Below are 10,359 nucleotides of genomic sequence, written 5' to 3'. Positions count from 1 at the left end.
CTCCCCCTCACACACACACACACACACACACACACACACACACACACGCACGCACGCACGTGCACAGAACTCTACTGACACTTGTGTACACTTACACTCTCGCGCATGCAAAAAACGCACTCAAAAATACAGACCCACACATGCACACAAACACACACATACACACACGCACAGAGGCTGCCACTGATTGGCCGCAAGAGGGATGGGAAAAGATCTCTGATGCCAAGAACGTGGCGTCTAGTGTGTTGCTCAGTCTAATGTATTTGGAAAAGCCCACAGAGACTCTGTTCCGTTTTGAAGAAATTAATTTTTTAGCAATGTTGGTTTGGAAATGATGCCGATATTTGTTTGATTTGCAAAGCATCGTGCTCTACCTTTCGTGTTAGACTTACGGCCACTCCCTCCATCTGCTTTCATTTCTTTGAGGCGATCGATGGTGTGATGGCCTTGTACCTGTTCTTTTTGATATTCTTTGACTTTTCTGAGGATTTCCGATTTTCCTAGATGTAGGCCGCTCGTTGGTGTTGCGTTACCAGCAAGTCTATCAGCTCGCTCATTTCCCTTAACACCTGCATGTCCCGGGCAGTATGACCATGTGAGTTTTTTAATCTGAAAGTTGCGCATTGCCTTATGCCACTCTGGGCTTCCCATTCCGTTTTCAATTTTCTGTATGAGGTTCATTGAGTCGGTTAGAATCATGGCATGTTGGTTTCCGGGCATATGGATGGACGATAGCCACTGGAGGGCATGTGTCACAGCTTCAACTTCCATCGTTAGGCTGGAGGTTGTGACTTTGTAGGCAGCATTCTCTTCCCTAACTGTTTTTCCATTTTGTTTCGCAGTGAATCCCCAACCGGATTGGTCTTTGGTGACTGAGCCATCTGTGTATATGATGATGTCCTCTTCTTTACTGTTTTCTTCTATGAGTAGTTTCACTTTCGCATCAGTTTTGCCCTCTGGCCATTCCCGACAATGTCTTCCTAGAGTGGGTGAAGTGGCTGTGTTGAATAGATGGTTGAGGTTTTCGGGGGTTTTCTCCCATTCTTTCAGGTCTTGTAGTCGGCATACTAGCTGGATTGTGTCTTCTGCTTGCCCCATCCATGATCTTCCTCGTCCTAGGCGGCTGCCTTTTGGTTCTTTGACTGCGTCATGCAGTGGGTTTTGAGGGTTTTCTAATGCTTTGAAGTAGGTCTTGACCTGTTCTAACTTGTTTCTGGCCTGCACTGAAGGAAGGTCAAGCAGGTATGGCATGGTTTCTGTGGGTGTGTCTTTTGTTGTTCCAAGGATCAGCCTCATAGCCTCATTTTGAACTCTTTCTAATTTTAGGAGGCTGCTTTGAGACGGTGTTGTTAGCCCAAGTCCGTAGTCGATCACACTGAGGACGAGTGATTGGTATAGCAGGAAGAGGTGGCGTTGTTCAATACCTTTGGTTGCCATTGCCAAGACTGAAAGGCCCTTTTTGCATTTGAGAACAGTATTTTCCGTATGTTTTCTGAAGGTCAGCATCCTGTCGAAGTGTATTCCTAGGTAGCGTAGGCATTCAGTTTTCTCGATCTGAATCCCATCGAGTGACACAGAAGGTGGTGATTTGCTCGCGGTTCTGTTGTTCAGGGTGCACAGCAACGTTTGGGCTTTCGCTGGATTGATGGAAGATCCTGTGTCTTTGCACCATTGAGCAATATTGTTTAGTTGTTTCTGGACGGTTTTAGTTCTTTCCTGAGCATCTTTCGAAGTTTTGAAGACCAGGCCATCATCCGCAAGAGTAAGCACCCGAGCTATTCCATTGTTGTTTAAGTCTGCAAGGCCCTTCATGTAGACATTGTGGTGGTGTGTCCATCAAGATCGATGATGACCATCGTTGTCATCCAGCTGGGGGATGGGGGGAGGGTGGTGGTGGGGTGGGGGGGGGAGGATGCTCATGAATCTATCTGTGAATGCGCAGATGGCTGAATAGTCCAATCTGCGCACGAAATGTTCGCTGACAGTTGGGGCAGACAAAGACAGGCATATCATTGTCAGGGAGCTTGTTTGCCCGTGACTTTCTGGCCTGCCTCTTCTGAACGGTTGCAGTAGTCCTGTTGGCCTCGCACAACTTGGCGCCTTTGTGCACAGCAGCGCGCCATTTGTCACGGTCCACTGCAGATTCCTCCCAGGAGTCAGGGTTGATATCAAACGCTTTCAGAGAGACTTTCAGAGTATCTCTGAAGCGCTTCTTCTGACCTCCGTGTGATCTCTTCCCTTGTTGCAGCTCGCCATAGAAGAGCCTTTTGGGCAGCCGATGGTCTGGCATGCGCGCCACGTGTCCAGCCTAGCGAAGCTGGGACTGCATCAGGATGGTGAAGATGCTGGGAAGGGTGGCTTTTGCGAGCACCTCTGTATCTGGGGTCCTGTCTTGCCACTTGATGTTCAGTAGCTTCCTGAGGCATGTTGTGTGGAAGTGGTTCAGCTTCTTGGCATGTCGTTGGTACACTGTCCAAGTTTCGCAGGCGTACAGTAGTGTGGGGAGAACTACTGCTCTGTAGACCTTTAGCTTGGTCTCAAGACTAATGCCTCTTCTGTTCCAGACATTTGCACTGAGTCTGCCAAAAGTTGCGCTTGCTCTTGCAATCCTGACGTTCACTTCATCGTCGATGGTCGCATTTCGTGACAGTGTGCTGCCAAGGTATGTGAACCGCTCCACCGCACTGAGTCTCTGACCGTTGACTGTGATGTTGGGCTCAACGTAGGGTTTCCCTGGGGCTGGCTGATGGAGAACTTCAGTTTTCCTCGTGCTGATGCTAAGGCCGAAGTTTCTGCTGGCAGTGGCAAACTTGTCGACACTGAGTTGCATGTCAGCTTCAGATCCAGCGTTGAGGGCACAATCATCAGCAAACAAAAAGTCTCTGATGTCTGTCATGACCTTCGTTTTTGCTTGAAGCCTTCTGAGGTTAAACAGCTTGCCATCTGTTCGGTACTTTAGGCCGATTCCAACATCGCCATCTCTGAAGGCATCAGTAAGCATTGCAAAGAACATGAGGCTGAACAGCGTTGGAGCCAGAACGCAGCCTTGCTTGACACCATTTGTGACAGCAAAAGGAGCAGATGTTTCGCCATTGTCCTGGACTCGAGCCTGCATGCCTTCATGGAATTGGCTGACCAAGGAAATAAATTTCCGAGGGCATCCGTACTTGGCCATGATCTTCCACAGTCCCTCTCTACTCACGGTGTCGAAGGCCTTAGTGAGGTCGACATAGGTGGAGAACAGATCAGCATTTTGCTCCTGACATTTCTTTTGCAGCTGCCTTGCAGCAAACACCATGTCGGTGGTTCCGCGCTCTTTCCGGAATCCACATTGGCTCTCAGGCAAATGACCTTGGTCAAGGTGTGCTGTGAGGCGGTTTAGTAGGATCCTGGCAAGTATCTTGCCTGCGATGGAGAGCAAGGAAATGCCGCGATGGTTATCACAGGCTTGCCGGTTCCCCTTTCGCTTGTACAAGTGAATGATAGATGCATCTTTGAAATCCTGGGGGATCGTCTCTTCTTTCCACATGAGTGAGTACAGCTGATGGAGCTTCTCAGTCAGCACAGTGCCTCCATCCTTGTAGACCTCTGCTGGTATGGAGTCTGAGCCAGGTGCTTTGCCACTGGATAGCAGACGGATTGCTTTCTGGGTCTCAAGAAGTGTTGGCGGATCGTCCAGTGCTACGTTGATGGGGACTTGTGGGAGACGGTCTATGGCTTCATCATTTATGGAGGAAGGGCGATTTAAGGCACTGTTGAAGTGCTCAGCCCAGCGTTCGAGAATTTTCTCCTTCTCGGTGATCAAGGTATTCCCATCTGCACTGAGGAGGGGGGATGATCCTGAGGATGTGGGGCCGTAGACTTCTTTTGAGGCATCATAGAACCTCTTCATATCGTGCCTGTCAGCATATCCCTGGATCTCATCAGCTTTGTCACTCAGCCACTTATCCTGCATCTGGCGTAACTTTTGCTGAACAGTCCTGCGGATGGCATCGTACGCATCCTTTTTTGATGTGGACTTTGGGTTGCTCAGGTAGGCTTGATGCAGACGGCGTTTCTCATCCAGAAGCTGCTTGATTTCATCACAGTTTTCATCAAACCAGTCTTTGTGCTTTCTGGTCATGGGTCCCAGGGTCTCTGAAGCTGTACTATAGATCAGCTCACGCAGGGTCCTCCAGTCAGACTCCATATTCTGGTTGTCCAGAGAGGCGGATTTCAGACGATCTTCCAGCAGCTCCACAAAGGACTGTTTGATGGTGATGTTATTCAGCTTAGCGATGTTGAGCCGTTTTGGAGCCTTCTGGCCTTGGGGGCGTCTCTTGGGCTGGATTCGAATATTCAGCTTTCGAGACTACAAGGCGATGGTCTGTCCAACACTCGGCACCGCACATGGTCTTTGTTACACGTACATCTTGCCTATCCCTTTTCCTGACGATGACGTAATCGATGAGATGCCAATGCTTTGAGCGAGGGTGCATCCATGACGTCCTGTTACGGGTAGGGAGGCAGAAAACTGTGTTGGTTATCAGCAGTTCATGCTCTGCACAAGTCTGAAGCAAAAGCAATCCATTTGGGTTGCAGTGGCCCACACCGTGCTTTCCAATCACTCCATCCCAGGAGATGTAGTCAGAGCCAACTCTAGCATTGAAGTCCCCAAGAATGATGAGCTTGTCTGCTTTAGGGATAGCAGTAATGACAGAGTGAAGGTCCTCGTAGAACTTCGCCTTCACTTCATCCGGGTTGGTCATGGTTGGGGCGTAGGCACTGACAATAGTGAGGTGCTTCTGGCCAGATGCCAGTGGGAGTTTCATGGTCATAAGCCTATCGTTGACTCCCTTTGGGATTCCAGCTAGCTTGCTGACAAGTGCTGTTTTTACTGCAAAACCAACACCAGCCTCACGTCGCTCTTCGCTTCCTCGTCCACTCCAGAAGAAGGTGTAACCAGATCCCCGTTCACAGAGCTCGCCTTCGCCTGCAAGCCGAGTCTCACTCAAGACCTGCGATGTCAATGTTGTATCTGGCGAGTTCGGATGCAACTAGTGCCGTTCTCCTTGGGGGTCTGTCCGCGTTATGTCTGTCCAGGAGAGTCCTTATGTTCCAAGCACCAATGGTGAGAGGAACGATCCTTGTTTTTTTCTTTTCTTTCTTTTTGTTTCGACAGCTGATGTAGGGTCCCCGCCAGCCGCGGTATGCTGGCCAGGGTGATATGGAGCAGGCAATTTTTAGGGCACCTTTTCTAGCCCCTTCCTCATGCCAAGGAGGTGAGCAGTGCATTCCTAAAGAGGGCTGCTCAGACGCTCAGACGGCTGCCGAGCTTCATCGCTGCTCCTGTCGACAAAGAACGACCCTATGGCCTGAGCCGCCTGTGTGCAGGTCTGCGGCTGCGACTGCCAGTGTACCCACACCTGTCGTTTCGTCGCTCGCCTGTCGCCACAGGACTTGGGGGTGATGAAATGATGAAGGATGAAAGGTCATTTTGGATGACTGATGACTTGCGCGATGAGTTTGTTTAAAGTGAAGAGGAGTTGCGCAACGTCGACCTCACTCTCTCGTCCGGGTCCACCAATTTCCAGTGGCAAGACTAAGTCGAGACGACTGGAGGATGAGCACGGATGCAGTGGATGACCAAGATATCCTTTCGGTGTCTCATCTTGCTCTCTGCACTCCACAGTGCGTTGCTGTAACCGCCTTCCTCTCCGTTGAACCGATAGGTTTCTTCCGCAGATTCTGCCGGATCCAGACTTCACATGCATGGGTAGACACACCCCGGGGGCCAACTGCATGTGGCATGCACACAGCACAGTGGAGCTAGATGGCCGTCGGTGGCTCTCCTGAGCCGACGCCCTTTTATGGATCTCCATAAGGGTGTCTAGCCACCCGCCTCACCAGTCCCGGAAGGGAGCAGTGGGAGTGCCGGTTTAGTCACCGGCAACCCGACCCTGAACAGGTTGTACTGGATTACAGGTTACCAGTAGCAGATCTAATGACCTGACCTGACAGGTGTAGACATTGTAGAGGACAGGAGAAAGCGGAGACCCTTGTGGTAGTCCCATGGATAGTTTAGAAGGTGCAGACATCCAATCTCTGAGGCGTAGGACGACGGTTCTTTCTTGAAGCGCTGCTGCTATCCATCTTGTCAGTGTCAAACTTACTCCATACCTTAGTAGCAGCTCCATGAGGTGCGCAAACTGGACCTTATTGTAGGCATCTTCAAGATCGATTGCTACTGCTAGTGTTTCTTCTTTTCTTTTGAAATCCTTCATATACCTCATATGCAAAAGCAGCTGCGTTTTCCCATGTGGACTTGCCTGTTCTGTAACCACCTTGATTTGAAGGGAGAATGTGCCTGTGTTCAAGATCCCTTGCAAGTTTCCTGGCTATCATGCGTTCCATGAGCTTTCCGGCAATGTTTTGCATGGTTAGGATCCGGTAGCCGCTTACCTGATGATGGTCCTTTCCTGGTTTTGGTATGGGTTTTAAGAAGCTGTGTGCCCAGTCCTCCGGCACATGTCCATTGTGGAAACTGTTTTGATATAGATTGAAAAGTTTGCTTCTGTCTTCTTCCGATAGTTCCTTGATGTCTGAGTAGCGAAGTTTGTCTGGGCCAGGAGCTGATTCTTTCTTGCATTTAGCTATTGCTTCGTTTAGATCATCTATTGTCAAGTCATCATCAGGTCCAGTCTGCATAAGGGTTTGGTTTAACTCCTCAACATATTTCTTTTTCTCATCTAAGTTTCTTTGATCGCTCTGTTGTATGAAACGTTTGAGCAGGGCGGATCCTTTTTCTTCGTTTGTCTTAAGCTTGGTTCCGTCAGTGTCTACCATGTCTGGGGTTGTTGTTGTGCACGTTTTCCCTTCCATGCGACGATAAAATTCCCAGAACTCTGTCAATGTTGAGTCATAACTGAGTGCCTCGCAAAACTGTTTCCACTTGTCATTTTTGGCCTATTGAGCAATGATTTCAAACTGTTTAGTTTTTTCTTTCATTTTTGTTTCAATATCTTCGTCCGGAGATGGTTTTGTTCTTTCTTTTTGCCAAAGTTTGACAGCCGCATGTTTTTCTATCCAGGCTCTCTCTGTATCAGTATTCCACCATAGGGGCTCAATAGTTTGCATCCTGTTCGGTGCCGTTCTTTTGTTTCTTCTGCGTCTTAATTTTTCGATGATGGTTGTCTCTTTGGTTTCATACTGAAATGGATCACGCAGTTTCATACAGGGTTTATCTGACAGTTTCTGTAGACTGAACACTACCGGGAGGTGGTCACTGCCTTGGTGTGGAAGCGTCTCTGCATTCATTTCTGCTCTGAATTTTGGAGATGTTAGAGCGATGTCGATCACACTGTCACTGTCACCTTGTCTTGTTCCAAGGCGAGTTGGGGATGTGGTTGTTAATGGGCTAAGAAGAATTTCCCCTATCATTCCTTCAAGTGCGAGTCCTTGTGGGTTGGTGTTCCGCTGGTCCCATAGCTTCGATCTTGCATTGAGGTCTCCACAGATAATGACTGAGTCTCCAAGTTCGTTCTCTATTTCCTCTAAAAAGGCCCAATCCTCTTTTGTTGTGCAGGTTCCTGGGTGAACATAGGCATTGATGAGCACGATGCTTTTGTGAATTCCGTCAGGTTTTTCGAGACGCACCCCCACTAGTTCACATGAGTTGCTACACCATTTCTCTAGATTTATGGTGGAAACTTTGTTTTTTAGGTTTTTGTTCAGTTGGATTGCTACTCCTCTTCCTTCATTCCTTTGAAAGACTGTGAAATTCTCAAAAAGTATTGGTCTGTCTGCACTTGTCCTAGTCTCTTGGAGACATAAAATGTCAAAATCATATGCCAATTTCTCAATTGTTAAGATTCTCATTCTTGCGCTGGAACAATCCCAACTGCCGATTCTAAAGAATTTCTTTGACAGCCGCTCTGCTTTTGTCATTCTGCTACCTAAGCACAATCTTTTCCCACCTCTTTTGCCACGCCTGTTTTGGGGATCTGAATTTATGTCTCGTGCTATGCAGCTGATCCCCGAGGTGCACGCGAGACAGGGTTTTGTAAGGATCCATAGAAGGGTGTTCTATGTGGTGAGGGAAAAAATTCGGTCGCCCTGACAGAGCCTCTTATCAGGGAAGGGCAATGGATGTCCATCTGTGTGGAGTCCGTCAGCCTGGTGTCGCCCTAAGGCCAGACTGCAACGAGAGGTAACTTGTGATAACCTGGTACAATCATTGCCAGTGTCTGATGTTTGTTGCATGTTTTAAAACTTTCTTTTGGGTCTTTTTACGGTCTATGTTATTCTGAAAAGTCAACATCTATATGTGTGTATACACACACACACACACACACACACATATATATATATATATATATATATATATATATATATATATATATCTGATCCACTGATGAGAAACGGTCAGGCAAACAGACGGACAAACAGAGAGGGAGACAGACGAAATGAACCAGAGATACACAACATTATTACATTATGATTATTTGATTCTGGAACACCAAAGCGCCACGGCTATCCCGAAAAAGAAGCTGATACACACTAAAAAAATTTTTTTTTTTTAAACCAAACACACGCACACATAAATAAAGGTACCACGTGACGTCAGTAGCTTACTGACGACATGTAAACCGAGTTACTCACCATAATGCTGTCCATGGACGACACACATGGCCGCACTAAGCCACAGACAGACAACGCCTACACCTGTGTGGTCCATGGTCACAGCAGACATCCACACCACTCAGCTGTAAACATCGTGGTTTTCATCACCCTGACAACACAGATAACACCAACACTGAACACTGTCTGCCAAATGACACAAGTATCTAACATTGTCTACTCAAATACCACCGACACAGCCCAGTACTGTTTACCTGAAAGATAATGACACGCCTAACACTGTCTATGAACATGACATCAACATCGAACACTATCTACCCACATGACACCAACACCTTACATTATCCACATATATAACACCAACATCAAATACTCTGCCATTTTGACACCAACACCTAACACTATACCCTTATCACAAGAACACCTAACACTGTAAATCTACTCATATGACATCAACACCTAACACTCTACCCATATGTGACCAACAAATACCACTCTGCACATATGACACCAACAAATACCACTCTACCCATATGACATCAACACCTAACACTCTACCCATATGACACCAACACCTGACACTCTACCCATATGACACCAACACCTGACACTCTACCCATATGACACCAACACCTAACACTCTACCCATATGACACCAACACCTGACACTCTACCCATATGACACCAACAAATACCACTCTACCCATATGACACCAACACCTAACACTCTACCCATATGACATCAACACCTAACACTCTACACATATGACAAATGACACCTAGCGCCGTTAAATGTCAAATTACACTGACATACCCAAAACTCTCTACCTAAAACAGACACACTAACACTGTCTACCCAGATGACACAGACACACGTACACCAGCACTGTGCACACCCGCACTGTCAGCCAGTCTATGAAGCGACAAGAAAGCCGTGGCGTTGGTAAATCAACACAGTAAGGAAAGGAGTTTCAAAACTCAAACACAGCATGTATTCAGCCACGCCCTTCACAAGTTTGCTCGTCAAGTGAGAGAGACCAGGAAGTGAGGGTCATATGTTCGTGTAACCTCACACGTTTGCATTATGATACATGTTCTATAGAATATGAATGCGTGCGTAATATGCATTTGAAAAAGAGAAACAGACACACTGACAGACAGATGTATAGAAAGACATCTTCAGTCACAGTTTCAGTTTCTCAAAGGGGCGTCACTGCGTTCGGACAAACCCATATACGCTGCACCACATCTGCTGGGCAGGTGCCTGACCAGCAGCAGAACCCAACACTCTTTAGTCAGGCCTTAGGTGCATGCGTACACATTTTCCTATCAGAGTAGGTTTCTCCTGCTGAATATTGCTAGACGACAACACTTTTTGTGAGTGGATTTCTCCTACAGAATATAACTGGAGGACAACACTTTTTGTGAGTGGATTTCTTCTGCAAAATATTGCTGGAGGACAACACTTTTTGTCAGTGGATTTCTCCTACAGAATATTGCTGGAGGACAACACTTTTTGTTAGTGGATTTCTCCTACAGAATACTGCTGGAGGACAACACTTTTTGTTAGTGGATTTCTCCTACAGAATATAACTGGAGGACAACACTTTTTGTGAGTGGATTTCTCCTACAGAATATTGCTGGAGGACAACACTTTTTGTTAGTGGATTTCTCCTACAGAATATTGCTGGAGGACAACACTTTTTGTTAGTGGATTTCTCCTACAGAATACTGCTGGAG

At 47.2% G+C, this 10,359-nt stretch overlaps 1 long non-coding RNA gene across 1 annotated transcript in view; it reads right to left on the bottom strand.

Moving 5' to 3' along the window:
- Positions 1-9,522, bottom strand: part of LOC143296543 (uncharacterized) — an 11,442-nt gene extending 1,920 nt beyond the window's left edge. Inside the window, exons 1-2 of the long non-coding RNA XR_013057153.1 lie at positions 9,434-9,522; positions 8,641-8,770 (exon numbers count right to left, since the gene is read on the bottom strand). This is a non-coding gene — a long non-coding RNA (uncharacterized LOC143296543). The remainder of the gene's footprint in view (positions 1-8,640; positions 8,771-9,433) is intronic.
- Positions 9,523-10,359: the final 837 nt, after the last annotated feature.

This window comes from Babylonia areolata, chromosome 21 (assembly GCF_041734735.1).
Source record: "Babylonia areolata isolate BAREFJ2019XMU chromosome 21, ASM4173473v1, whole genome shotgun sequence".
Lineage (NCBI taxonomy): Eukaryota > Metazoa > Mollusca > Gastropoda > Neogastropoda > Buccinidae > Babylonia > Babylonia areolata.
The sequence above is the reverse complement of the archived record's forward strand: the minus strand, read 5'-3'. Positions and strand labels throughout refer to the sequence as shown.